Genomic DNA, 25,160 nt, shown 5'->3' with positions numbered 1-25,160 from the left:
CATTTCCTATGAGAGAGGTCCCACCTACCTTTGTGCCCAAAGTGGAGGTTCCCGCAGTGGGCGGTGCAGCAGCGCAGGTAACACCACCCCATTACACCGCCCAATATGTGCATGTCCCCTTTTCCAGGCAGGAGGTGAACAACATAAAGCAGACGATTCCTGATATAAGAAAGAATCCTGCAGGGTTTTAAAAGGAAGTAGAGTCCTGCCTACAATCATCCGTGCTTACCATGGGTGATATAGACTTAATATTCCCGGTGATCCTGCCAGCAGACATATGGAAACAAATAAGGAAGGTAGATGACCCAACGGCCTTTGACGCCACATGGGCGGACTTGATAATAGAAGACAGGAATAAAGCGGTTGGAGGGACACCAGGAGCGAACCTGGTGGCATTACCAGAACGTATAGTGCAGAAGTTAAAAGAAATTGTCCCAGAGAAAAGAATTCAATGGGACAAATTGACTGCATGTGTGCAAGGCAAGGATGAGTTGGCTACAGATTATTTTAATAGATTTGAAGAAGTATTCACAGACTTTAGTGGGCAGGATGTGGGCTCGGAAGCGGAAAGAGGTTATTTGTTGACAAATATGTGAGGGGGTTAAAACTTCCAATTCAGGATCTAATAATGACATCAGAGAGTGCATGGCAAGCAAAAACGTTGGGCCAAGTATTATATATGGCCCAATATTATGAGCACAGAGTGACTGCGGGAAAAGAAAAAGAAGAGAGGGATAGGGTTAATCTGAAAACACAGGTATTAATGCAGCAAGTAGTAGGACATAATAGAGGGTGAGGGAACGCACAAGGAAGGAGTAATTTGAATATGCATGGGGGAACAGTGGGACCGAATCAGTGTGCGTATTGTAAGGAGGAAGGACATTGGCGAGCGCAATGTCCGCATCTACAGAATAGAAATGGGTCTGGTCAGAGGAGACAGCATAAAGCACACCCAGGAGCGAATGGACCAAATAGGAATAGTATGCAGCAGCATCACAATAACGGAGGTAATCAAAACCAAGGCCAAAACCAAAATGCCCCAAACCAGAGTCAGGGACAGCAAAATCAACAATATGGAAACCAGAGTGGGGGAAATAGAGGGAAGAGTGGGAACGTTTTCGATACACAGCCAAACACGTATTACAGTAACAGCAATTATTACACAGCGGACGATGTGTTATTTCCCCAATAGGACAGCCCAGGACAGGGGTCGGAACCAGTGTCTATTCCCGTGAATCAGAGAGGACCCTACGTAGAAATGAGAGTCGGCAATGAGGAGCACCGCTTTCTTGTAGATTCAGGAGCGCAGAAGTGTTCAATAGACCACCACTTGGTTCGGATATACCACTGTTAGGGCAAAAGAATGTTTCCGTAGGGTTCGCAGGTACACCAGTCATAAACCCAGTGTCCAAACCAGTCCCAGTTACTATAGGACCATTTACTGAACATTGTCCTTTCCTTTTAACAGAAAATTGTGGGGAGAATTTGTTGGGATTAAATTTGTTGAAGAAACTAGGTTCCGTTATACATTGCACGGCAGACGGGGTGTTTCTAACGATTTAGCCACACGATGCTCCTGTGTCAGAATTCATGTCTGAAGCGTCACCAGGGGAACTAAGGAAAGTGCCAACCTGTATATGGGCAATGCATGACAATGATGTAGGATGTTTAAAGATAGAGCCAGTAAAGATCATCTTGAAAGAAGGTGTTACCCTACCGCGGATACCCCAATACAGCATTTCGGCTGAAGGTGAGAAAGGATTGAAGAGTATTGTTACAGATTTGGTGAAATTAGGGGTAATCGAGGAAATTACAGGCAGTACATGCAACAGCCCGATTCTTCCGGTTTATAAAAAAGGAGGCAATGAGGTACCATACAGTTTTATTATTGATTTACGCGCATTAAACAAGGTAGTAGATCCACAATTTCCTCTAGTGCCAGATGTCACTACAATATTGACAATGATACCTGTTTCAGCAGAATATTTTAGTGTAGTGGATTTGAAAAACGCGTTCTTCAGCATTCCAGTGGACAAGGACAGCAGATATTTGTTCGCGTTCACATTAGGAGGCCGATCATTTACATTTACGCGGATCCCGCAAGGTTACACGGAAAGTCCAAGTATTTACAGTAGAGCATTAAAAGAGCAGCTAGACATGCTGGAATTACCCGTGGGTTGTGTACTCTTGCAATACATAGGCGATCTATTGCTAGCTGCAGACACAGAGGAGATTTGTAAAGAAAGCACTGTATTACTACTGTCACACCTAGCGGCACATGGCCATAAAGCTAGTTTGAAGAAATTTCAATATAATCGAAAGGAGGTGGCCTATTTGAGCTACCTACTTTCAAAAGGAGGGAGAAGACTAACGCCAGAACGCATAGAAAGTATTTCTTGTATGCCTATTCCAAAGACACAAAAAGGAGTCAGAGCCATAATAGGCATGGCTTCGTATTGCCGACAATGGATTGGTAATTTTGCGTTAATCGTGAAGCCGTTGGTGAATTTAACTAGAAAGGATGCGGTTATGCCTTTGCAGTGGGATGAGGAATGTCAGAAAGCATTTGATGGATTGAAAACTGCATTATGCTTGGCTCCAGTTTTGGGTACGCCGAATTATGAGAACATTTTTAGACTACTTGTGTGTGAAAGTGAAGGCTGTGCGGCTAATTTTCTTCTGCGCTGGTCCCTGTAGTGCGCGCACTACTACGATGTTTGCGATCTGTCGCGGCGGCTGCTGCGTCAGTGAAACAAACGGAAGGGATGGTATTGGGGCACACTTTAATTTTGATGGTGCCACATGCCATAGACGTTCTATTAAATAGGACACAGACGCAACACCTCACCTCTACTAGATTGACAAGATATGAGATTATCTTGTTCGCGCCCCATATCCAAATTATGAGGTGTAGCGCTTTGAATCCTGCAGAATTAATGCCACCAACCATAAAAAAAATTGGGAAGAATGAATCACCCCCCCACGATTGCTTAATGGTCACCGAGGAAGAAACCAAGGGGAGAGTTGATTTAAGTGATATCTCACAGAAAGAGCCAGTTGGAGAGTTATTTTGTGATGGCTCATGTTTTAAATTACCAGATGGCACGACAACTGCCGCATATGCTATCACTACCCTAGAGAGCGTTGTAGAAAGCAAAAGAATTCCCTATAATTCAGCACAAGCCACAGCAATAATAGCATTAACCAGAGCCTGCGAGATTTCTGAAAATTTGAATGTGAATATATTTACTGATAGTCAGTATGCTTTTGGAGTGGTTCACAACTTTGGTCGACTCTGGGCTGAGAGAGGGTTTTTGACATCATATGGCGCCAGAATTCAACATGGCCCTTTGATTGTACGATTGCTGTCTGCACTCACGTTTCCAAAGCGCCTAGCAATAGTGAAATGCGAGGCACATAAAAAAGTAACATGCAAAGTAGGAGAGGGAAACGCATTTGCAGACAGAATTGCAAAACAAACTGCCACTGATTTGAATACCAAAATGATGACGGTTCAGACTGAGGAAGTACCCTGTATGATAGAAAATGGAGTTGCCACTGATAAAGAAATGCAGGCCGAAGCTACGGCCGATGAAATACAGGGGTGGGCAGAGGGATCTGCTGAGTTGGATCTGGAGGGTTGTTGGGTGGACAAGGGAACTAGAAACTGGATGTTGCCAAATTCGTACGTGACTGCAATGGTCACAATGGCCCACAGCCCTACGCACATCTGTGCAAAGAAGATAATACAGCACCTTTCTACAGTTTGGCAGAATGTAAACATAAAATAGAATGCAGAGAGGTTGGTGCAGAACTGTATCACATGTTTGCAACACAATGTAGGGAAGGGAACATTGACTCCAACAGGCAGTTTTGGCCCGCCCTCTATGCCATTTGAGGTGATCCATTTTGATTTTATAGAGATGTGGAGGTGCCAAAACTTAAAATACATCTTGGTGGTGATCTGTGCATTCAGTGAGTGGGTGGAGGCATATCCCTTGAAGGACTGCACAGCAATGAGCATGGCAAAAGTAATGTTGAAGGAGTACTTTTCCAGATTTGGCTTGCCCCGTGTCCTATGGTCTGATTTTGGACCACATTTTGTGGGCGCAGTGGTATTACAGATATGTGCTGGTCTTCAGATTGATAAGAGATTCCATAGTTCAAGGCATCCGAGTTCTGCCGGTCTTGTGGCGAGGCACTGGATTCTTAAATCAAAGATTAGCAAGATTTGTGCGGGAAGCAAGTTGAGTTGGGTGGATGCATTACCAATAGCACTATTATGCATGCGTACGTCTGTACAGGCTAAAACTGGGCTCTCCCCTTACGAGATCGTGATGGGGAGGCCGGCAAATGTATGGTGCGCACCACAGCCAAAACGACTTAGTGAGGTAGAACATCCTGTGCCTAGTACTTATTGTGGCGTTTTAATGCAGAAATTGCGTTTGATTCATCAGCAGGTGCAGGAGGCGTTACCAGTGAGATACACCGGTCCGGGGCACGCGCCGGAGCCAGGCGACTGGGTGCTGCTTAAAAACTTTGAAAGAAAGTCATCATTAGCACCCAGGTGGCGCGGGCCCTATCAAGTACTCTTGGCGATGCAGACGGCAATACGGGTGGATGGAAGGAAGTCGTGGATCCATGCCACCCATGCCAAGAAAATTCCAACTGCACTGAAAGACTTGCCTGACACTGATGACGGAAAGAGACAGCGGTCCCAGAAGCGAAAGAAACTGTTGCCAGTAAACAGCCACCTAATCTGTCAAAACGAGAAGTGAAACTCGAAACAAAGCCTGAGACGATTGCCAAAGAGGGGGAAGGGCAAAGAGTGCCCCAACGTTGCCCAGCAGAATCGACATCACTGCTGGCCGACACGAAATCTGCCTTGCAAATACCAGCAGAAACAAATCGTGTACCCCTTTGGCGCCCACCAGCACGCCAAAGAACGGATCTGCATCATTGGCGCGGCGCACACCAGCACCTGCAGTAGCGCCACAGGCTGACTTAGAGCCTGAATCTGGAAGTGCACCGGCACTGTTCACGGATCACACGATACCAGGAGTGAGGCGATACAACTTGCGGCCTCGAAAGACAAAGTGATCCGCAGTTCTTTTTTGGTGTTTATGTCAACCTCTGGTTCAGCTCATGGATGGAGAAGGAACTAGAGGTGTAGAGGAGAGAAGCGTGAGAATTGTGCAAGTCGGGCAATTCAAGATTCACGGCTCCTCAGTGCGATCATAAAAGTACATGTGTCAGGAACCAGAGCGGACAAGCTGGGCGCGCATTGTACTATGACAAATGAGATAGCTGATTAAAAGTACATGTGTCGGGAACCCGAGCGGACAAGCTGGGCGCACATGATACTAAGGCAATAAGATAACTGATCAAAAGTCCTCTGAGCAGTATAAGAAAGGACAAGTGATCTTGCCTAAAAACGAATAAACGAATCCCGGCTAAAAGGACAGGCAGAACTGAACTGTGACAATTCCGTTGAACTTATTGACATCAGAGCAAGCGCGACGAAGAGAGATATCCACTAATGAACTGTGTTAAGAAAGAAGGACGACGAGAAACATGCCGGGACCGGTTCCAGTCTCCTCCTGCACCACCACCGCTGAGAATTAGTCAATTATAAAGACTGTAAGCTTAAGAAAAACGCATGGTAAAACAAATTGTATGCTGGTACTGACAATAATAATGTGCTTTCTGAGCGTGGTAGCACCAATATCGACAGCCCTAATATTATGGTGGGTGGAAACAATACACCCATTAGAAATGTTTTTACCAATAATTAATATATCCACTACTGAAAGCCCGGTTCAGGTGATCACTTGTACCCTTCCCCCAATGGAAGAAAGACACAGGGAAGGTTTTGGAAATAATACTTTGCTATTGATCATGAACATGACACATGCAATTCTGAAGAAAACAAATTGCTGGGTATGTGCCCATTTACCACAGCATGCTGGGAAAGGAATAGGGTGGTATGTACAGCTGCCATTACCATTAAGTTCTGCATGTAGTGCATCTTTAGGTGCAATGTTCTATGGGAAATGGTAGTACGGGTCAATTAGACAGAACCAACATGAATGAGTTTGAGGAGATAATAATGAAGCCTGTGGGTTGTTCCATTTTCCATAAAGCACAAGTAATAGCCCCAGAGCCCACGAGGAAAAATACATGAAAAATAACACGACAAAATAGACAAGATAGATTGTCCCCACCAGAAAAAACATCTGTAATGACATTTCGTGTAAGAACAGAAGGGGACAAAGATGCAATTCCCCCATCCTACACGGTGAATTATAGCCCAAGAACTGTCCCATTTTGTCTAAAAAAGAAAGGCTCTTTTTCAGTCAGAACATATACTGGTTGCATGAATACAGCAGTATTAAAATGGGAAATAGAACCAGTATATGTAGGTGATCCAGTGTATTTTATATGTGGAGAGAAAGCATATCCTTGGTTGCCCAGAAACTGGGGAGGTACATGTTACCTAGGTCTACTCTTCCCAGGAGTATTCCTCTTAGAAACAGCAGCCATGGCCAGATTATCCAGAACTAGAGTCAAAAGGACTGACGAGGGTGTTTTAATAGCAACTGATGTATTCATTCCATTCTTAGGGCAGATAGTGAACTCCTATAATATAAGGCAACTGTCCAGAATCCTAAAAAATACAATAAACACAACAGATATACTATTTAACATGACGTTGGAAGAAAGAGGAATGAGGTTAATGACGCTGCAAAATAGAATGGCTCTCGATGTGATCCTGGTTGATCATGGGGGAATTTGCAAAATAGTGGGATCAGCGTGTTGCGTTTATGTCGATGACTATTCCCCCACGATCTTTGAAGCAATAAAGAAAAGGCACGTCCTAAGCTTTGAACTCCCTACTGGAGAAGGAAGCTGGGGAATAGGATCTTGGTTTTGGGGAATATTACGTTCTTGGGGATGGAAGTTGATCTCAATATTAGTAGTGGTGTTTGGAATATTCCTAACGTGCTGTTGTTGTATACATTGTTTACCCATAGTTTGCACTGAGGTAACTGAGGGATGTACGGAAGGATGTATGCATATGATGACAAAGAAAAAACAACCTCATGGTCGAACTGACCCAGACCCAAATGAGATGAGAGCAGTAAAAGAGTTGATGGCAATAGATATTGATGAAGATGATGATGTTTACGATAGCATGCAAAATTCAGACATAAGTACTTCAGACTCATTAGAGGAGGTTTCAATAAATAGATGGGACGTTTGGCATAAGGCCAAAGGTGGGATTGTCAGTCTAGAAAAATGGATACCTCTACATTGTGACCGCAAACGTATTTTGGTGGCCGTGGGCCAACCGTCTCATGCACGATATGACAGAATATAGGCTTTCGAGTTTGCCAATGAACGGCAATTTTGATGTAACAAGAATCGCCATTTTGTTTTCTAACCATTGCTCATTGCTTTCTGTTCCTATTGCTTCGCAGTATATTTTCCGCTTACACTGCTCGACTGTAAAACATTGTTGTCTGCACGTAAAAAGGACAAGGCCGAGAGTATAACAAGAGTTCGTTGAAACACAAACGTAGGCAGCGCCAGGAAGAATGCCCGGCTCCCTCCCGAATGTAGCCTTGAAGCAGAGCTGCAGGGCATTTAATCATTTCGCAGCTGCCAGTATCGTTATATGGTAGGATATGTTAGAATAATACCGCTAAAGGCTTGAATTATGCTTTTCTTACAGCCCCCCTTTGCTGAGCCCGCTAGAGCGTGTCGGCTCCCAGGACACGAATAGCACCTAATAGATAGCAAGGTCCGGAATGCAACTCTTCCCCCCCCGTATGTAGCTCGCTTCCAAGAACAGAAGCGCTGTGTTCTATTCAACAACTGAAAGATGCCTTTGCACTCACAAATTGCAAATTGTTACTAGAATAGATGTTTGAAGGTGTCATAGTTGTCGAAGATGTCCATCATCACACCAATTTCAAAGAAACCCAATAAAAGGGGGGTGTTAAACATGTCATAGCAGATTGTTTGCTATGCATTTTGTATATATGTAACTGATGTACGTAATTCACTCTCTTGCGTCCCTCGAGGTCTAGAGATACACGTCGCGAGGCGTGAGACCGAGTTGGCCAACTGAGACTTTTGCTTTGCAATAAACCCTAGCTTTGGCAATACAACCTCGTGTCTGGCGTATCTATCGTGTGCAGTGACTCGCCTTGTTTCAGGGTCCCCTTGGGGCCCCTTTCAAGGTCTGCCTTTATTCGCGTCTCATCCACAAGCGTGCAACCTTCACTTGCGATAACATTTTGCCACTTCAATCTTTTTTTAACACACCGGTCTCTCAGGTCGCTTGCCAACTCACTGGCGGTGTGTTTGTTTTTTGGTTTTTCGATTTTCAATTCACTATTCAAGGTTAGAACCACAGGCGCGGCCTCGCCCAGGAGGGTCGCTGGCATCCTTGGAACACAATGCAGCCTTCTGATTTGGGATCTGGTCTTCTCCACAAGTTCTTCGTGGCCTGTTGGAGGAAACGACCTCCGGTAGGGAACTCCTGGGGTTTTTGACCCGCTGCTCTCGTCCCTTGGTCCGTCGCTCTGCTCAAGTAGGTTTGCCTTCGCCCCAGAAGTTCTGCTCGTACTCGTGTTCCACCTTGCTCAGAGTGTGTCTCTAGGTTCTGCCTTTTATCTGTGAGAGGAGTGCTAATTGGTATCATATGTATGCACTTAAAGTCAAGTGCCTGACTTTGCCTGACCCGATTAGCGGGACAGGTCCAGTATGATGTATAAGAGCTAGTCTTGTTACTCTGTCACCCTCTTCCTCAGCCGAGTATTTGTGTAAAAAGGGGGGGTTGGGGCATCAGAGAATCCTAAAAAATAGGATGGGTTAGGTGAACAGAAAAGGGGAGAATACTGCGTCTCATTATCGGCTGCCTCACCCCCACTCACTCAAGACCCCTCACCCAGGTGATTCTCCCACACTGGTGCAACCCCAGGAATTGAATCCAAAAGTGATGGCCGTGTCCTGGCCACCTGGATGACAAGTCCCCGAGGACTAGCGGGAGAGACATCCTTTGGTTTCTCACATACACTTCCCCTATGTGAGGTGGATAGGTTTGTTCTTCTCCAAAGTCTTCTTGTTTGAGGGTTCTGGAGAGGACAAGGGGACATTTTATCCAAGGACTCTCGTATATCTATGGAGTTTCTTTTTTGCTGTGCAGGTGTAGGCTGGATGTTGACCTTAGTCTCCTGTGAGTAGTGCATGAACTGGGATCGTGGAGTTTCGATGCAAATAACGTCTTTATGAGGGTCTGTTTCTGTCCATTCCCATACCGGGGAGGTCTGGGAATAGAAATCAGATTGCCACCGATCTTGTGGTGGTAAATTCTCTGGGTGAAAAGGGAGGTTCTTGAAGAAGGGTGAAAATTCTGGAAAGTCTCTTCCTATTATAACCTCTTCCTGAAGTCGAGGGATAATGGGCGATAACACTAGCCAGGATTCCTCTATGATATTAATGTACACTGGTACTCGGGGATAGATCTCGTTATCCCCATGTGCACAGGTCACTCTAACCATGGTTGCATGTTCTAGATCTGCCAGAGTGACTAAATCGGCTCTTATGGCTGTCTGTTAACTGCCAGAATCAATTAATACCTTCACTACTCTCCCATTTACTAGAGCTCGCTCATACATAAAATCAGCAGAGGATCAGCATAAACATATGCTAAAGGTTTCGAGATCTTCCTCTTGTTCTTCCCATTCCTCTCCTCTAAGGCATCCTATTTCCGTAGGCTCCTCTTTTAGATTTTTGGGACAATGCTAGGCCACGTGACTTGTCCACCTACATGAAAAGCAGATGGGTGATGATCGTTTAATCCCTCTGGGTTCTTCTCTCCTTAGCTCTTCCTTACCCTTAATGTCGGGTCTTTTTATTTCTATGCTCTCTTTTGGGTTTTAGAGGGTCTTCCTCGTTCTAATGTCTGGTTTTGAGAGCGGTAGATTGGTTTTAGGTCTTTTCTATCTTCATTTTTATGTAAGGAACGGAAATGTCTTACTGCATCGGAATGATTTTGGGCAGTCTCAATAGCCATGCTAAGGGTGCGCCGATTTAATTGCAATACTGCTTTCTGTAGAAAAGGAGGTAAAGAGTTGGTACATTTTTCCAAGATGATCATTTCTATTAACTCCTCCAGAGTTTTATTGCCGACCCAAAGGGAGACAGTATTTTTAATTCGTTCCCCTACTTCCAGGGGCGTCTCACCGTGGTTTAATCTGATGGACCTTAGTTTTTGTCAATAAAAATTACTGGTTTGGCCTACTCTTTTAAGGAGTCCTTCTTTGATGGATATGAAGGTAGCTCCCAAGGCTAAATTAAGTAATTGATAGGCGGTTTGTAGCTCGCCTTTTAATAGAGGTTCCAGATAGTATTTCTTAAAATGTTCTCCCCAACCCAGCTATTCAGCTAATCGCTTGAAATTCCTGGTAGGGTTGTAATATCCCTTGAGGTAATAGGGGTCTTGCTTGTAATACGACCAACTTTGTCAAGTTTTCTTTAAGGCGAGCCTCGGCCTGAATTTGAGGGGTGGCCAGTTGAGCTATGACTGCTTCAATATCTGCCATATTTTCTAGGAGGGGTAAGGGTTCCCCATGTTGTGTTTTCTGACTCAGAGAACAAATGGGTCTCAACCTTTTAAGAGGAGGTTTAAAAGTTGTCTGACCCTTCCCAGCTTGATTTTGAGGAAGGAGGTTTGGCACTGAGAAGAAATGGTTCGGGAAAAGGTGGATTTAAGGCGCTAGCTCTAATGAATATATGGCATGGTCTTATTTTTAAGACTATTCAGTCCCACTGTTGTATTTGATAATGTGTTATTGGTAGAGTGTCTTATAGCACCTAGTTTTTAAAAAACAAGTCCTGTTGGCTAACTGGGATTTGAAGTTGGGAGAATAAGATCTCCTCGGGCAAGTACCTGGCTAAGTACCGCTTTCCCGCTTTGTGCTCTGCAGACGCTGAATACTGAATGCTGTGGATTGCTGGGTGAACGCTGCAAAAGACGCTTAAGAACGTATATGGACATTTCCTAAGTGCTGCAATCTGGTTGGTCCGTACTGTTGTCCCGCCTCTATTGGTCAGCCATTGGTGTTTTTTGGTACTGCCCATATAACGTGCTCGTACGCGCACAGCGCGTGTGCACTCGGGCAAGTGCCTGGCTAAGTACCGCTTTCCCGCTTTGTGCTCTGTAGACGCTGAATACTGAATGCTGTGGATTGCTGGCAAACGCTACAAAAAGACACTTGAGGACGTATATGGACATTTCCTAAGGTGACTTTAGGCTATATGCAACGTCTGTGTTAAATACATGCAGCTGTGATTCTTTCACGATCATTGGCCCCACGGACTATCCCACGGACTAATCACTGATACTTGGTTTTTCTGCTTCATTTCAGTGCTGCAATCTGGTTGGTGTGTACTGTTGTCCCGCCTCTATTGGTCAGCCATTGGTGTTTTTTGGTACTGCCCATATAACATGCTCGTACGCGCACAGCGTGCTCACTCGGGCAAGTACCTGGCTAAGTACCGCTTTCCCGCGAAGCTGCAGAGTGCAGCTTTACTTTTTTTCTTAATACTCACTGGTTATTTATTGCTTGAGGTTTCAAACCCTTCACCTGTATAATCTATTTGTGGAAAATAACGTATCATTTACTGTTGTGTTTTTTGTTTTTGTTTTTCTGTCCTTGTTGAATGGTATTTGTGACTTACAAACTCACAACAAATATGCCTGGCAATGCGAGCAACATACTATCAATAGCCCCTCATGGCGATGTGGTAGTTCCTTCTCCAACCTTCTACTCCGCCACTACCATTACCCAGTTACTCCCGCCCCTTAGACATGGTCAAGGGCACGCGTCGAGATTTCCGTTCACTTCCCAACATTCTGAGGCTATGCAAGAAGGCTCTTTGTGCATATCCTCTATTGTGCCTCCCTTAGCCTTAAATAACAACTACTCCCCATCTCCCTTCTGCACTCCTCAGGCCCCTCTCAACCCACATCCTTTGTCGGATGTCACAATCCTTGATTCGGTTAAATCTGTTTTGATGGCTCCTGATCCAGGGGCCCGCCTTCTCCAATTCATTTTCCCTCTCTACAACTAGCCTCCTCTGGCATTTCCATCTACGCCAGTCAATGCGAGTCTCCTATTTCTTTTAGGGAACAGGAGTGCCCCGAGGGGATTTCTGTGCAATCCTCTATAGCACCCTCCTCTTCTTTTTTACAATCTTTTGCCCTCCCCACGCCAAGAACTTAAAAATCAATTCATCATGATAATCCATCTCAACAGTTTGCCTTGATTCAACCTGCCTTAATTGCCATTAATACCGCTATTATTAGCATGTGCAAACTGTTCAATACACTCGACAAAAAAATTTCCCATCAAACTGCTCAGTTCGAAGAGTTAGCAAAGTGACTGCATGCCAACGGTCCATCCTCTTTGATTAACACGAGTGGCAACATTCTTGATCTCAACTCCCTACATCATTCCATTTTGTGCATAGATGATCAATCAGTCTCTGAATTGGTTCAACACTCTAAACCATCAGAATGTTTTATTGTCGTTCCACCATGTCATCTACCGACAATACCCGGGGTGATTCGCCAAATTGTCCCACAAGCTCCTCCTGTTGATCGAGCTAGTGACACGTCCAATTATATTGTGCCCGCTTTCCCCAGCACGATTGAAGCCTCCCTTGATAACATGGTTACACCACATTTGGAAGCTTCATCTCATGATAGTGGCCCAAGCTTAGCTTTGGCCACACCGCAGCAAGAACTTTCAGTACCGGAAAGTGGGCTCAAGATTAGTAGTAAGGTCACATCTCTCAAAGTAGCCAGAAACAGACCGCATTCTTTTGCAAACAAAACAAAGAATATGGCAAGTGTTAAACACTCAAAAAGTACGCTTACTGCATTCTCTCAGGCTCTGGGCAACTCTTCCAATCTAAGAACAAGTCAAATCAATCTGAACTCTTTGGCAAAGTCTCAAGTCACCAATATAGAACATGTTACGCCTTGCCCAGAAACTCTTATTTCAGCCCCATCAGCTATCCAGTTAGCGGCGCAGCCCATTGCCCTTTCCACGCTAAGTCAGCTAGTTCATTCACTCGAACAGGTTGAGGGACCCAAGCAAGTTCCCAGCGAGGCCTTTACGGCCAAGAAAGCGGTCTCTTTACAGCTTCCCGCCATGGTTCCCCCTATGAGAGATAGTCCTCTCTCCGAAGCAGCGATTGAAGAGTTGAAATCCAGAGATGATGACTACCTTACCCTGCTTTTGGCAAAAGCAAGTTCCCTGCCGCATGGCATGACATTACAGGTCCTTGTTGCCATTCCTATGGGCCCCCATACAAATTCTGGACCCTGGAGGGCCCCAGAAATAAACATCAGTCTTGATCAACCAGCGCAAGAAGAGGAAAGACTACCGTGCTCCTGCCCAAGGACAAATTCAGTTCCATCTTCCTTGAAATGGATACCACCCAATTCCTCTTCTAAGACTCCCTTCAACCATTTGACACCACAGCGCTCTTGTTTCCACTCTTTCATTCTCAAATGTAGAGAAGGAAATGTTCCTGCGTATGACTTAAACCGATGCAGTGTTCTGAACATTTTTGGTGATATAGAGGATCTGCAAGACATTTCCACTAATGACATTGACCAAATAGAATTTATTTCAGATGCTACATTATCTGTGGTTTGGAATACAATCTGGCGTTGCAAAATGCAGCTCTTTGATATGGGATTTCTTTTAGCCCAAGATCCCGAGTATTCAACGAGTAGGACCAAGTTTGTTAAGACAAAATCTAACATCTATCAGGGTCTAAACACTAAGGAAGGAAGTGTCATGATCACTGCTTCCAAGGGGCTAGGACCAGCCCAACGTCCTTGGAAGCAGGCCTCTAACCTTCATCCTAGGCACCAGCCGGTCCCCATTGGGACCATTTGGACCTTGTCCTGGCGCCGGTGGCACCAGGCTCATCAAAATCACTGGTCCCGGCACTGGAAGCGCCGGGCTCATAACATGTATAAAGATGCTTGGGTGGACTTACCTGCAGCAGACCATGCTGCTTACTTACCAGCCATATGGGAAACCTCTGCGAGCCGGAACTAGTTTCTTACCTGGGTGGGGCAGGCTCCACTCCCTGGATACAACACTGGAACTCTTCTAGAACAGGAACTCTTTTCTTTCCTGGGCGAGGCAGTGGAGGAAGACGCCTCATCACTCCAAGGCTATTTAAACCACACCCGATTGATGCAACGTGCTTCGCGTTATTCTGCATCTGCAGCAGAACGCTCACCGTGTCGGTTCCAGTCTTCTTTCTTCCGATCCTGAACCTGTGAGAACAAAAGCTTACCTTTCTTGTATCCAGCCTTCAGAAGCACCTGCAAAGACAAAGAAACAACAGGTTAACACAGCAACCTTCACTCGCAGCGCTTTCCTCACCTGATCCATCGGCAGTTACCAACTCTTCGCGCTGCTCCTTCGCCATTATAAAAGCCTGTGAAGACAAAAGCATAATTATTCCTGTGGGGAATTTACTTACCGGCACCCCTCGAATTCCGGTTTTCTTCAACGCTGTATTCCTGCACCTGAAAGAGAAAAGGAGAGACATTAGGCAGGCTATTTACTCACGCGCCATCGCGCCCTCCACAATTAGGCGCCTGCAAATACTCCGGCGTTTTCCAGAGTCTCTTCAGTATCCGAACTCATACCTGCAAAAGAGACAGTTGGAGTGCATTTCGAAAGCAGGCAACAGGCACTTACTTACGCACTCCCAGGTGCTTCATTCCTATGCGCTGGCTCGAACTCCGGCTCTCTTCAAACCACCATCTTCCGCCTCAAGAGCCCTGCAAGACAAAAGGCACCATTAGAAAAGAACATTATACAGAGCCCTATTCCATACTAACGTGCCCACGCACCTAAAGACTGTAAGGACATTAAAGGTGCCCGGAAACTCACCGTTCGTGCAGTTAACAACGGTTAGCAATCCTCTGAAGTCAAGAGGCCTACGTTTCAACCCAGTGAAGGAACTGGTAACGGCACCCTGCACCAGACGCAGATGGAGAGTCCAGCATTCACCTATCTAAGGTGAGCACGTTGACCTTGGGGCTCCACAGAAAAGTGAGAGGGGGAGAGAGAGAGACACCCGACAATCCCAGGTCATTAACCCCATATTCTTTCACCTGCAGACATCTTACTCTTCGAGTTAGACACACAGTGTGAATTGGCCCAGCCCCGGAAGCCAATCGAGTCCTGCACTTCACTTTTCGAGATACAGTTACCACCCTGCCAAGACCAGCGCCTCCGTGGGAATCAGGTGAGCGTTAGAGAACGCGAAGCCCACCGCAAAACTCCTACCCAAGCGCAATGGAAACCTCAGATACCGATCAATTGGCCCAGTTACTTGGGGAACTAAGAGCGGAAGTACATGCAGCTCGTCAGGAAACGAACGCTCTAAGAAGAGAGCTGATTATATCCAAGGAGCGAACAGATGACCTCGCTAGGCAATTGCTACAAACACAGGCAGGACAAACACCTTTGCCCGCTTCAGGAGGAAACTATCCTTCAGCATCCTCCACAAACCCAGTGCAAATCAATCTACCCGGTAATGTGCCCTTGGCTCCGCCCGAACGCTTTTCTGGTGACCCAAAGAGATTTGCAGTGTTCATTAACCAGTGCCGCTTACACTTCTTATGTAGGTCAGCAGCCTTCCCAACAGATCAGGCCAAGGTGGCCTCCGTGCTTTCTTATCTCAGTGGCAGTGCCGCAGATTGGTCGATCCCTTTAGTCACTCAGGATGATCCGGTTCTTCATAATTTCCAGGCTTTCCAGTCCAGCATGGAGAAACTGTTCGCAAGACATTCACAAGGGCAGGCCTTGGACAATGAACTCCTTTCGTTACGACAAGGTAATCAAGACCTTTTGACTTACATCGCATCATTCAACAGACTTATAGTGGAAACTCAATGGCCTGAGGATAAGAGAATTACGCTTTTCTACAGAGGCCTGCGTGGAGAGCTCAAGGATGTGTTAGCTCAAGTTGTGAATCCTCCACAAGACTGCTCAGACTATATTGACCTAGTTGTTCAATTGGACCACAGATTACAGAACAGGAAGGCTGATCGTTCCAAATTTGATACCCGAGTGTTTTCCTAACCGCAGACCTTAGCTAGGGGAGTTGACACCGTGGAACCCATGCAAATAGGGGGGCATGAAAGGACCATTAACCCAAAAAGAGCGAGAAAGGAGAAGACAGCTGCAATTATGCCTCTATTGCGGAAACTCGGGGCACTTTCTTCAAGACTGTCCAGTGAAACCAGCTAAGAAGGCTGTAGGAGCTGCAGTTACCTGTACCACAAATTCTGAGCAGGGAAACAACCTAGCCCGACAAGTGTAGAGGTCCTCTTGCCGAGCGTTAAAATCTGTTCCGTGACCTCGCATTTCGTGGTGCCTATGGTCCTCATTAGCCCTGAACGTCCGGATCGTTTGCATGCAATTGAAGCTTACATCGACAGCGGAGCAATCGGCAATAATGTGGACCGTGAAATGGTATCAAGGATGAATCTACCTCTTTGTCCTAAGGCAGTAAAAGACGTCATTACTACAGTGGATGGCACGGAGATAGCCTCCGGACCAGTAACTCACACCACCCAGGAAGTGACGTTAGTGAGCCAAGATGGACACCGGGAGAAAATCGTGTTCGATGTGATCAAGGCCCCTCAGTTCCAGGTCATTCTAGGAATTCCTTGGTTAGAGAAGCACAATCCTCAGATCGATTGGCGAGCAAAGACGGTTCAGTTTCCTGAATGTATCCCCACTTGTTATCCTCGGCTCGACGTTTCACTGGCAGCAATCTCTTCTGAGGTTCCCCAACTACCTCCAGAATACCAGGAATTCCAAGACGTCTTTCAGAAGGACCAGGCTAACTCCCTGCCTCCTCATAGGTCTTACGACTGTCAAATAGACCTGATACCCGGATCTACTCCTCCTTGCAGTAGGATTTATGCCCTCACCGAGCCAGAGAATCTCCACCTCAGACAATATCTGGACCAATACCTAACGGGTTTATCCGTCCTTCAAAATCCCCAGCTTCTTCGGCTTTGTTCTTCGTTCCGAAAAAGGAAGGAGACCTTAGAACTTGTATAGATTACCGCGCCCTGAACCAAATCACCGTTAAAAACAGATACCCGTTGCCTTTGATCCCTGAACTCCTGGACCAAGTCAAAAACGCATGTATATATACAAAGTTGGATCTCAGAGGAGCCTACCATTTGGTACGAGTAAAAGAGGGCGATGAATGGAAGACGGCCTTCCGCACCAAGTATGGGCTGTTTGAATATCAAGTTATGCCCTTTGGACTATGCAACGCTCCGGCCGCCTTCCAGTATTTTATGAATGACGTCCTCAGAGAACTCATAGATGTGTGTGTAGTTGTCTATATTGACGACATCCTCGTCTATTCACCATCTGAAGAGGAACATCGGAAACACGTTAAAGAGGTCCTCGAGAGATTGCGTCAACATAACCTTTTTGCTAAGCTTGAAAAATGCGTTTTCAACGTAACTGAAGTTGAATTCCTGGGATTCATACTGTCGCCTAACGGAGTCCATATGGATTCAAAAAAGGTCGATGCAATCATCAAGTGGCCTTCACCAACCTCTGTAAAAGGAGTTCAAAGCATGTTAGGCTTCGCTAACTTTTACCGCAGGTTCATTCCCGAATTCTCTCGAATAGTCCAGCCCATCACCGCTCTGTTAAAGAAAAACAAACATTTTGAGTGGTCTACAGAGGCGGAACAAGCTTTCCAAGACTTAAAAGCTAAATTCATCTCTGCACCTGTTCTGAAACATCCCCGCCCAGAACTCCCCTACATCGTTGAAACAGATGCTTCTAGTCTTGCTATGGGGGCAGTTTTATCACAAAGGGATCCAGTTACACACCAATTACATCCTGTAGCCTTTTGGTCCCGCAAATTCTCGGCTCCCGAGATCAACTATACTATTACAGACAAGGAACTTCTAGCTATCAGATCGGCCTTTAAGGCCTGGCGGCATTACCTTTTGGGAGCCAGACACACAGTCACAGTAATGACAGATCACTGCAACTTACAATATCTGAAGACGGCCAAAGCTCAGTCTTCCAGGCAGCTCCGCTGGGCTCTGTTTTTGGCTGAGTTTGACTTTATAATTACTTATCGACCAGGCAGTAAAAACGGAAAAGCAGATGCCCTCTCCCGGATGGGAACAGATGAACACTTGACCAATCCTGAACCAATACCCATAATCCCTGAACAAAGAGTTTTGGGTTTGGTCAGCGCTCAATCCCTTGAAGACATCGAGACAACGGTCAAATCACTCCTAACTCCGGCAGAATTACAGGACTGGCAACTCAAGGGGAAGGACTTCTCAGTGGATCAAGACCTACCATATTTCCGAGGACGATTGTACTTGCCCTGTGAGAAAATACAAAAACAGGTAATCTCCTGTTATCATGACTCATTAATGGAGGGTCACCCTGGCATTACCAAAACCATGGAAAAGGTCAAAAGACATTTCTGGTGGCCATCATGGAAGAAGGACATTAGAGACTTTGTAATCTCCTGCGGTGTGTGTGCTCAGAATAAAAGCCAGAAGGAGAAACCAGCCGGCCTCTTACACCCGCTTGACATCCCTCCCTGTCAATGGCATACCCTGTCCATGGATTTCATCACTGACTTACCTCCGCGCTCAGGGTATTATACCATTTTAGTAGTCGTGGATCTATTCTCCAAGATGGCTCACTTCATTCCCCTAAAGGGCCTACCGTCAGCTTCAGTGTTAGCCCGAGAATTCCTAGAAAACATTGTTCGGTTACACGGTTTCCCCTCGGTTTTGGTCTCCGATAGAGGAAGTCAACTCATCTCCCACTTTTGGCGAAGTTGCTGTCGCTTAGCCCAGATTGATGTGAGACTTTCAACTAGTCACCATCCCCAAACTGACGGACAAACCGAGAGGACAAATCAAACTCTGGAGCAATATTTACGTTGCATGCTCCAACAAACTGAAAACCCTTGGAAGGATATCCTTTGGATCGCTGAATATGCTTATAACAATTCGATCCATTCTGGAACCGGGAAGACTCCCTTCTTCCTGTTATACGGAACCCATCCTAGGACCTCTAACCTGGATCCTCCCCAAAAACTCGAAACACCTGCTGTGGATCACTTGCACTCGGTGATCACTCATGCTTTTAAAGAAGCCACTGCCCATCTGCAAAGAGCTAAAGCACTATACAAAAAAGGAGCGGATCTACACCGTAAAGAGGCCCCTCACTACTCTGTGGGAGACCAGGTCTGGTTATCCACTAAGCACCTGCCTCTAAAAGGACCCCGCACTTTCATCCCGAGATACCTAGGACCCTATCTCATCTCTGCCATAATTAATCCGGTGGCTGTCAAATTGGAATTGCCTTCTCATATGAAAATACATCCAGTATTCCATGTCTCCCTACTAAAACCAGTACAACCAGAAACCCGATTGACCAAACTCCCAGAACCTGTTCTAGTGGATGGAGAACTTGAGTTCGAAGTAAAGAACATCTTAGACTCCAAAATCTCCAAATCTAAGTTATACTACCTGGTTGATTGGAAAGGATACGGCCCCCAGGAAAGGTCTTGGGAACCCTCAGAACATGTCCATGCACCTCGTCTGGTCAAGAAATTCCATCTAAATCACCCGACAAGCCAAAACCCCCGGAGAAGACGCGCTTGGGAGGGGCCTTGAGGGGGGGTGCTGTCATGATCACTGCTTCCAAGGGGCTAGGACCAGCCCAACGTCCTTGGAAGCAGGCCTCTAACCTTCATCCTAGGCACCAGCCGGTCCCCATTGGGACCTTTTGGACCTTGTCCTGGCGCCGGTGGCACCAGGCTCATCAAAATCACTGGTCCCGGCACTGGAAGCGCCGGGTTCATAACATGTATAAAGATGCTTGGGTGGACTTACCTGCAGCAGACCATGCTGCTTACTTACCAGCCATATGGGAATCCTCTGCGAGCCGGGACTAGTTTCTTACCTGGGTGGGGCAGGCTCCACTCCCTGGATACAACACTGGAACTCTTCTAGAACAGGAACTCTTTTCTTTCCTGGGCGAGGCAGTGGAGGAAGATGCCTCATCACTCCAAGGCTATTTAAACCACACCCGATTGATGCAACGTGCTTTGCGTTATTCTGCATCTGCAGCAGAACGCTCACCGTGTCGGTTCCAGTCTTCTTTCTTCCGATCCTGAACCTGTGAGAACAAAAGCTTACCTTTCTTGTATCCAGCCTTCAGAAGCACCTGCAAAGACAAAGAAACAACAGGTTAGCACAGCAACCTTCACTCGCAGCGCTTTCCTCACCTGATCCATCAGCAGTTACCAACTCTTCGCGCTGCTCCTCGGCCATTATAAAAGCCTGTGAAGACAAAAGCATAATTATTCCTGTGGGGAATTTACTTACCGGCACCCCTCGAATTCCGGTTTTCTTCAATGCTGCATTCCTGCACCTGAAAGAGAAAAGGAGAGACATTAGGCAGGCTATTTACTCACGTGCCATCGCGCCCTCCACAATTAGGCGCCTGCAAATACTTTTCCAGAGTCTCTTCAGCATCCGAACTCATACCTGCAAAAGAAAAGAGACAGTTGGAGTGCATTTCGAAAGCAGGCAACAGGCACTTACTTACGCACTCCCAGGCGCTTCATTCCTATGCGCTGGCTCGAACTCCGGCTCTCTTCAAACCACCATCTTCCGCCTCAAGAGCCCTGCAAGACAAAAGGCTCCATTAGAAAAGAACATTATACAGAGCCCTATTCCATACTAACGTGCCCACGCACCTAAAGACTGTAAGGACATTAAAGGTGCCCGGAAACTCACCGTTCGTGCAGTTAACGACGGTTAGCAATCCTCTGAAGTCAAGAGGCCTACGTTTCAACCCAGTGAAGGAACTGGTAACGACACCCTGCACCAGACGCAGATGGAGAGTCCAGCATTCACTTATCTAAGGTGAGCACGTTGACCTTGGGGCTCCACAGAAAAGTGAGAGGGGGAGAGAGAGAGACACCCGACAATCCCAGGTCATTAACCCCATATTCTTTCACCTGCAGACATCTTACTCTTCGAGTTAGACACACAGTGCGAAGAGGCCCAGCCCCGGAAGCCAATTGAGTCCTGCACTTCAGTTTTCGAGATACAGTTACCACCCTGCCAAGACCAGCGCCTGCGTGGGAATCAGGTGAGCGTTACAGGAAGATGTCCTTCTATGTCTTCAAAATTCCATCTGCGAGATCCCCAGCAAACAGGCTTTGTGGCAGGCATGGGCACTAGCATTCATTTATATTGCCTAAATGCCATCAAGGCTCAATGCCAGTCTTTAAAACAAAAAGTCTTTTTTGCATTTGTGGACCTCCATGCTGCGTTTGACTCGGTCAGCCGGCCAATCCTACTGTCAAATCTACGTAGAGACCATTGTCCGCTAACATTGTATGACTTAATCCATGCTTTGCACTCAGACACCACCATCCAAATTCGTCTCTCATTGGATGTCCGACTCTCAGCAAGTATCTCTACAGCACGGGGGCTAAAAGAAGGCTGTTTGTTAGCCTCAGCCTTATTTAATTATTTCATCCATGATGTGAGAGCTGTCTTTACAACTGTCATTTCAGATTCTCCTAAATGTAACAACCATTCCATCAAAGCCTTAATGCATGCAGATGACCTGGTTCTCATCTCGAAAACACAGATCGGCTTACAACATCTCTTGAATGCCTTTTATGGCTATATACAGCTTAACGAACTGAAAATAAACATTGCGAAAACACAGATCATGTTATATTCACCAAGGAGATCTAGACCCTTGAGCTATACATGGGTTATTAACCAGATCCCTCTGACTATAGCCTCCCAGTATACCTATCTTGGGATGATTTTTGAGGGAAAATTGCATGCAAGGGGCCATGAAGCTTGCTTGGAAGCCAAATTAGCCACAGCACTATCACATGCGCATATCCTTATGTTCAAATATGGGAAATGTTCTATCAAACCCATATGGCATTTATGGAACATGAAAATAGTGCCTACACTGCTATATGGTTTGGAAACCCTATCCAAAGATTTTTCCCTTAAATTTGTCAAATGGGAGGCCCAATTCTGGAGGCACTTATTACATCTGCCTCAATGCACTCCTTCTGCCTGGATTAGATACGAGCTGGGGCTGGTTTTGCTACAAGCACTCTACAACTCTACAAATATTAACCCAATACATGTTTTCGGTGACACATGCCTTTGTGAATGCCTGGCTGTCAAAAGTCTATCATTGGCTGACGCAGAGGTGTTCAATGATATGTTACTTACGAATCCAGATAAAGCCAAGCTGAAAATTTGCCAGGCAGACTGGATCAAGACAAGAGAACTTTGTCTGCAATATAGAGATGGTGATGTGATCATTATTAGTGAAAGCGCCCTCACCAAAATATCGTACTAATATTCTACGTTTGCGATTTAATCTGTGGCTCACAAAGGACATACAAGCTAAACGAAAGCTCATTTTACCGCATGCTAATTTCTGCCGATTTTGCATGAATTGTGACTCGCGTGAAACTCTAGTCCATCTGATAACAGAATGCGTTGCACTGCGCTCGAGGAGAGAAACACATTTTTTGAGACATTGCAGGTTTTTAGGAGATTTAGATCCGAAAGACTGTTGGTCCATCATTTGGGTTCTTCTTGTATGGCAATACAAATTGCAACAATTAATGTTTTATTATGTCTAAACCTGGAGTGTTTAGATTGTTAAAGTGTCGTATTGTTGAGAAACAAATGTTTTTAATTTATTAATCTATTTTCTTCCAATATATTTTGTCTACAATAGGATGGTGGAGGTAGCAGAGGAGAATTAGAGTCAAAGGCTACCCTATTCATGGCAGCTGATCCGAGCGAACACTCTGTAGGCACAGCTCTCCTGTAGAGATCTTGCTGTTTGACGTTGCAGATCGGCCTCCAGCCGCACAAATTACCTGCAGCTGGTCTATACTAAGTCTTTCGCCATGGCGTTCACAGAATAACCCTGCTTTTTAACCCCTAGGTGCACACCCACCTCTTGCAACAGCGTCTTGACCACAATCAATGTCCTGAAGACAGTTTGGTGCCCCTTAGCAGCACTGCTCAATCTGAACAGCCACTGCCCTGTTCTACCACGCACCGAACCAGAAACACCAGAAACACCACAAATTAGTGTGTCAACAATGTTAGCGTATTGCTACCTGATTTGATTTTAGCAATATAGGAAATAATTGTCACTTATGCTACTAACCCACTCGTATGCGTATCAAAATGTCTTTTCCTATGCATAGCCAATGTGCTACCTAAGGCAGAGGCCTATTTTATGTTAATATGTTTTCTTGTGTTATGTTGAATTAAACCTTTTTCTTTATCACAAATTGAACTATATTCTTTGGCTCCTGGTGATCCCTCCTTGAGCTAGCAAACATGTAGCTCCACTGCTACCACACAAATGACCTCCCCGTTCACTTCCATGAATAGGGTAGCCTTTGACTCTAATTCTCCTCTGCTATCCCTGTTCAACCCTCTAGAGTCAGGCCCCCTTACAAAAAAGAGGGTTTCGCCCCCATTGTTTCTCATCATACAATAGGATGGTGGCAATAGTATTGTATTGAATGTTTACATAGTTTTTTATACCATTATATGTGTTTTTGTACTATGTCAACAATTGTTATGTATAAATATTTTACAGGCTGATTCAGCCAACACAAATAAAAAATGTTTAAAAAAAGATCTCCTTGATGGTGGATATTCGACCAGAATCAAGGACTTCTACAATCCTGTTCTCTCCTTCCGGTGGGATGGCAATTATTAGCATGGGTTCTCAACTTTTATCAATTGAATCAGATCCCATTCCTGACACCATATGTAGGGGAGGCATGGTATCACAAGTATGATGCTGACACAAAAGGTGCAATTTGTAAAACAGTTATTGAGGTTTATGGGTTTGGTTAAGCTCCTACTTTGCCCTATAACTAAGATGGGAGTAGTCTTGACCTTCAAACGATAAACAAAACAGTCCTAATGGAGTCCGTCAAATCAAAATGGCCTATTCAGACCAAACCTAATGCCTGCCCTATCTCTTGTACAAAAAGTGTATAAAGGAGAAATGTATGTAAAGAACAAATCAGTGTTCAAAACAATAAATGTGTCTGAATTAGCTCTGCTTCCCACGTTAGACCACACAGAGTAAGGTGGTCCCCGTAGTCAGGATGACTGACTCTGGTTTGGGTTTTTCTACACAAAACAGTTGGAAGACGTGGATTGAGGTCCGCCTGGCCTTCCATGTTTAAGTTGTGACATCGGAGAATCCTAAAAAATAGGACGGGTTAGGTGAACAAAAAAAGGGGGAATACAACACCCTCACTCCCCGAAGACCCCTCACCCAGGTGATCCTCATGCACGAGTCCACTCCCACGAACTGTATTCAAAAGCGATGGCCGTGTCCTGAAACCTGGATGACAAGTCCCCGAGGACTAGCGGGTGAGACACCCTTTGGTTTCTCATACTGCACAGGCACGGTTTGCATCGTTCTGACTGTCTGGCTCTCTAAACTATCCCCACGTCCACATTGAAAAAGGCTCTGACCATCCGCACTCCCCTCAATCATTGTTGCTCTCACACCACCAGATAGATAAGTGCAAGTACGATCCAGTTACCTGCACAATTGATGCATGTTTGCACAATTGATGCATGTCGGAAAGTGGCAAGATTTACCTCCAGGGGCTAGATTATCTAACATTTGCACGAGTTCCAAAAGGTGAGCAAATGCTTTGATAATAAAGGATGGCGCAAACAGTTTTTGTCCCAATCTAAAAACTTTTGCTCTCGGGCAAAAATAAATCACTGTTTTTTGTACTATGTTTTCTGCATAACATTAAAAGAGATCTGTTTGCTACATTTCTTGTGATGTTACTCATCAAACATAGTAAATAAAACAGTGTATTTCCTTTTTTGCCCTTGAGATTTTCTTTTTAGATGATACATATCAGTGCTAAATTCATTTACTGCACTGTTTTGCACCAGTGCAAAGCTTTGATAATCTAGC

General features: G+C 45.5%; 1 protein-coding gene across 2 annotated transcripts in view; it reads left to right on the top strand.

Annotated features, from left to right (window-relative positions):
• The window catches only part of UPF3A (UPF3A regulator of nonsense mediated mRNA decay), an 819,005-nt gene that overhangs the window by 401,547 nt on the left and 392,298 nt on the right, over positions 1-25,160 (top strand). The window lies entirely within an intron of this gene.

Source organism: Ambystoma mexicanum, chromosome 7p (assembly GCF_040938575.1).
Source record: "Ambystoma mexicanum isolate Mex_15411 chromosome 7p, UKY_AmexF1_1, whole genome shotgun sequence".
NCBI lineage: Eukaryota > Metazoa > Chordata > Amphibia > Caudata > Ambystomatidae > Ambystoma > Ambystoma mexicanum.
Note: the sequence above shows the minus strand (reverse complement) of the source record. Positions and strands in the feature narration are given on the sequence as shown.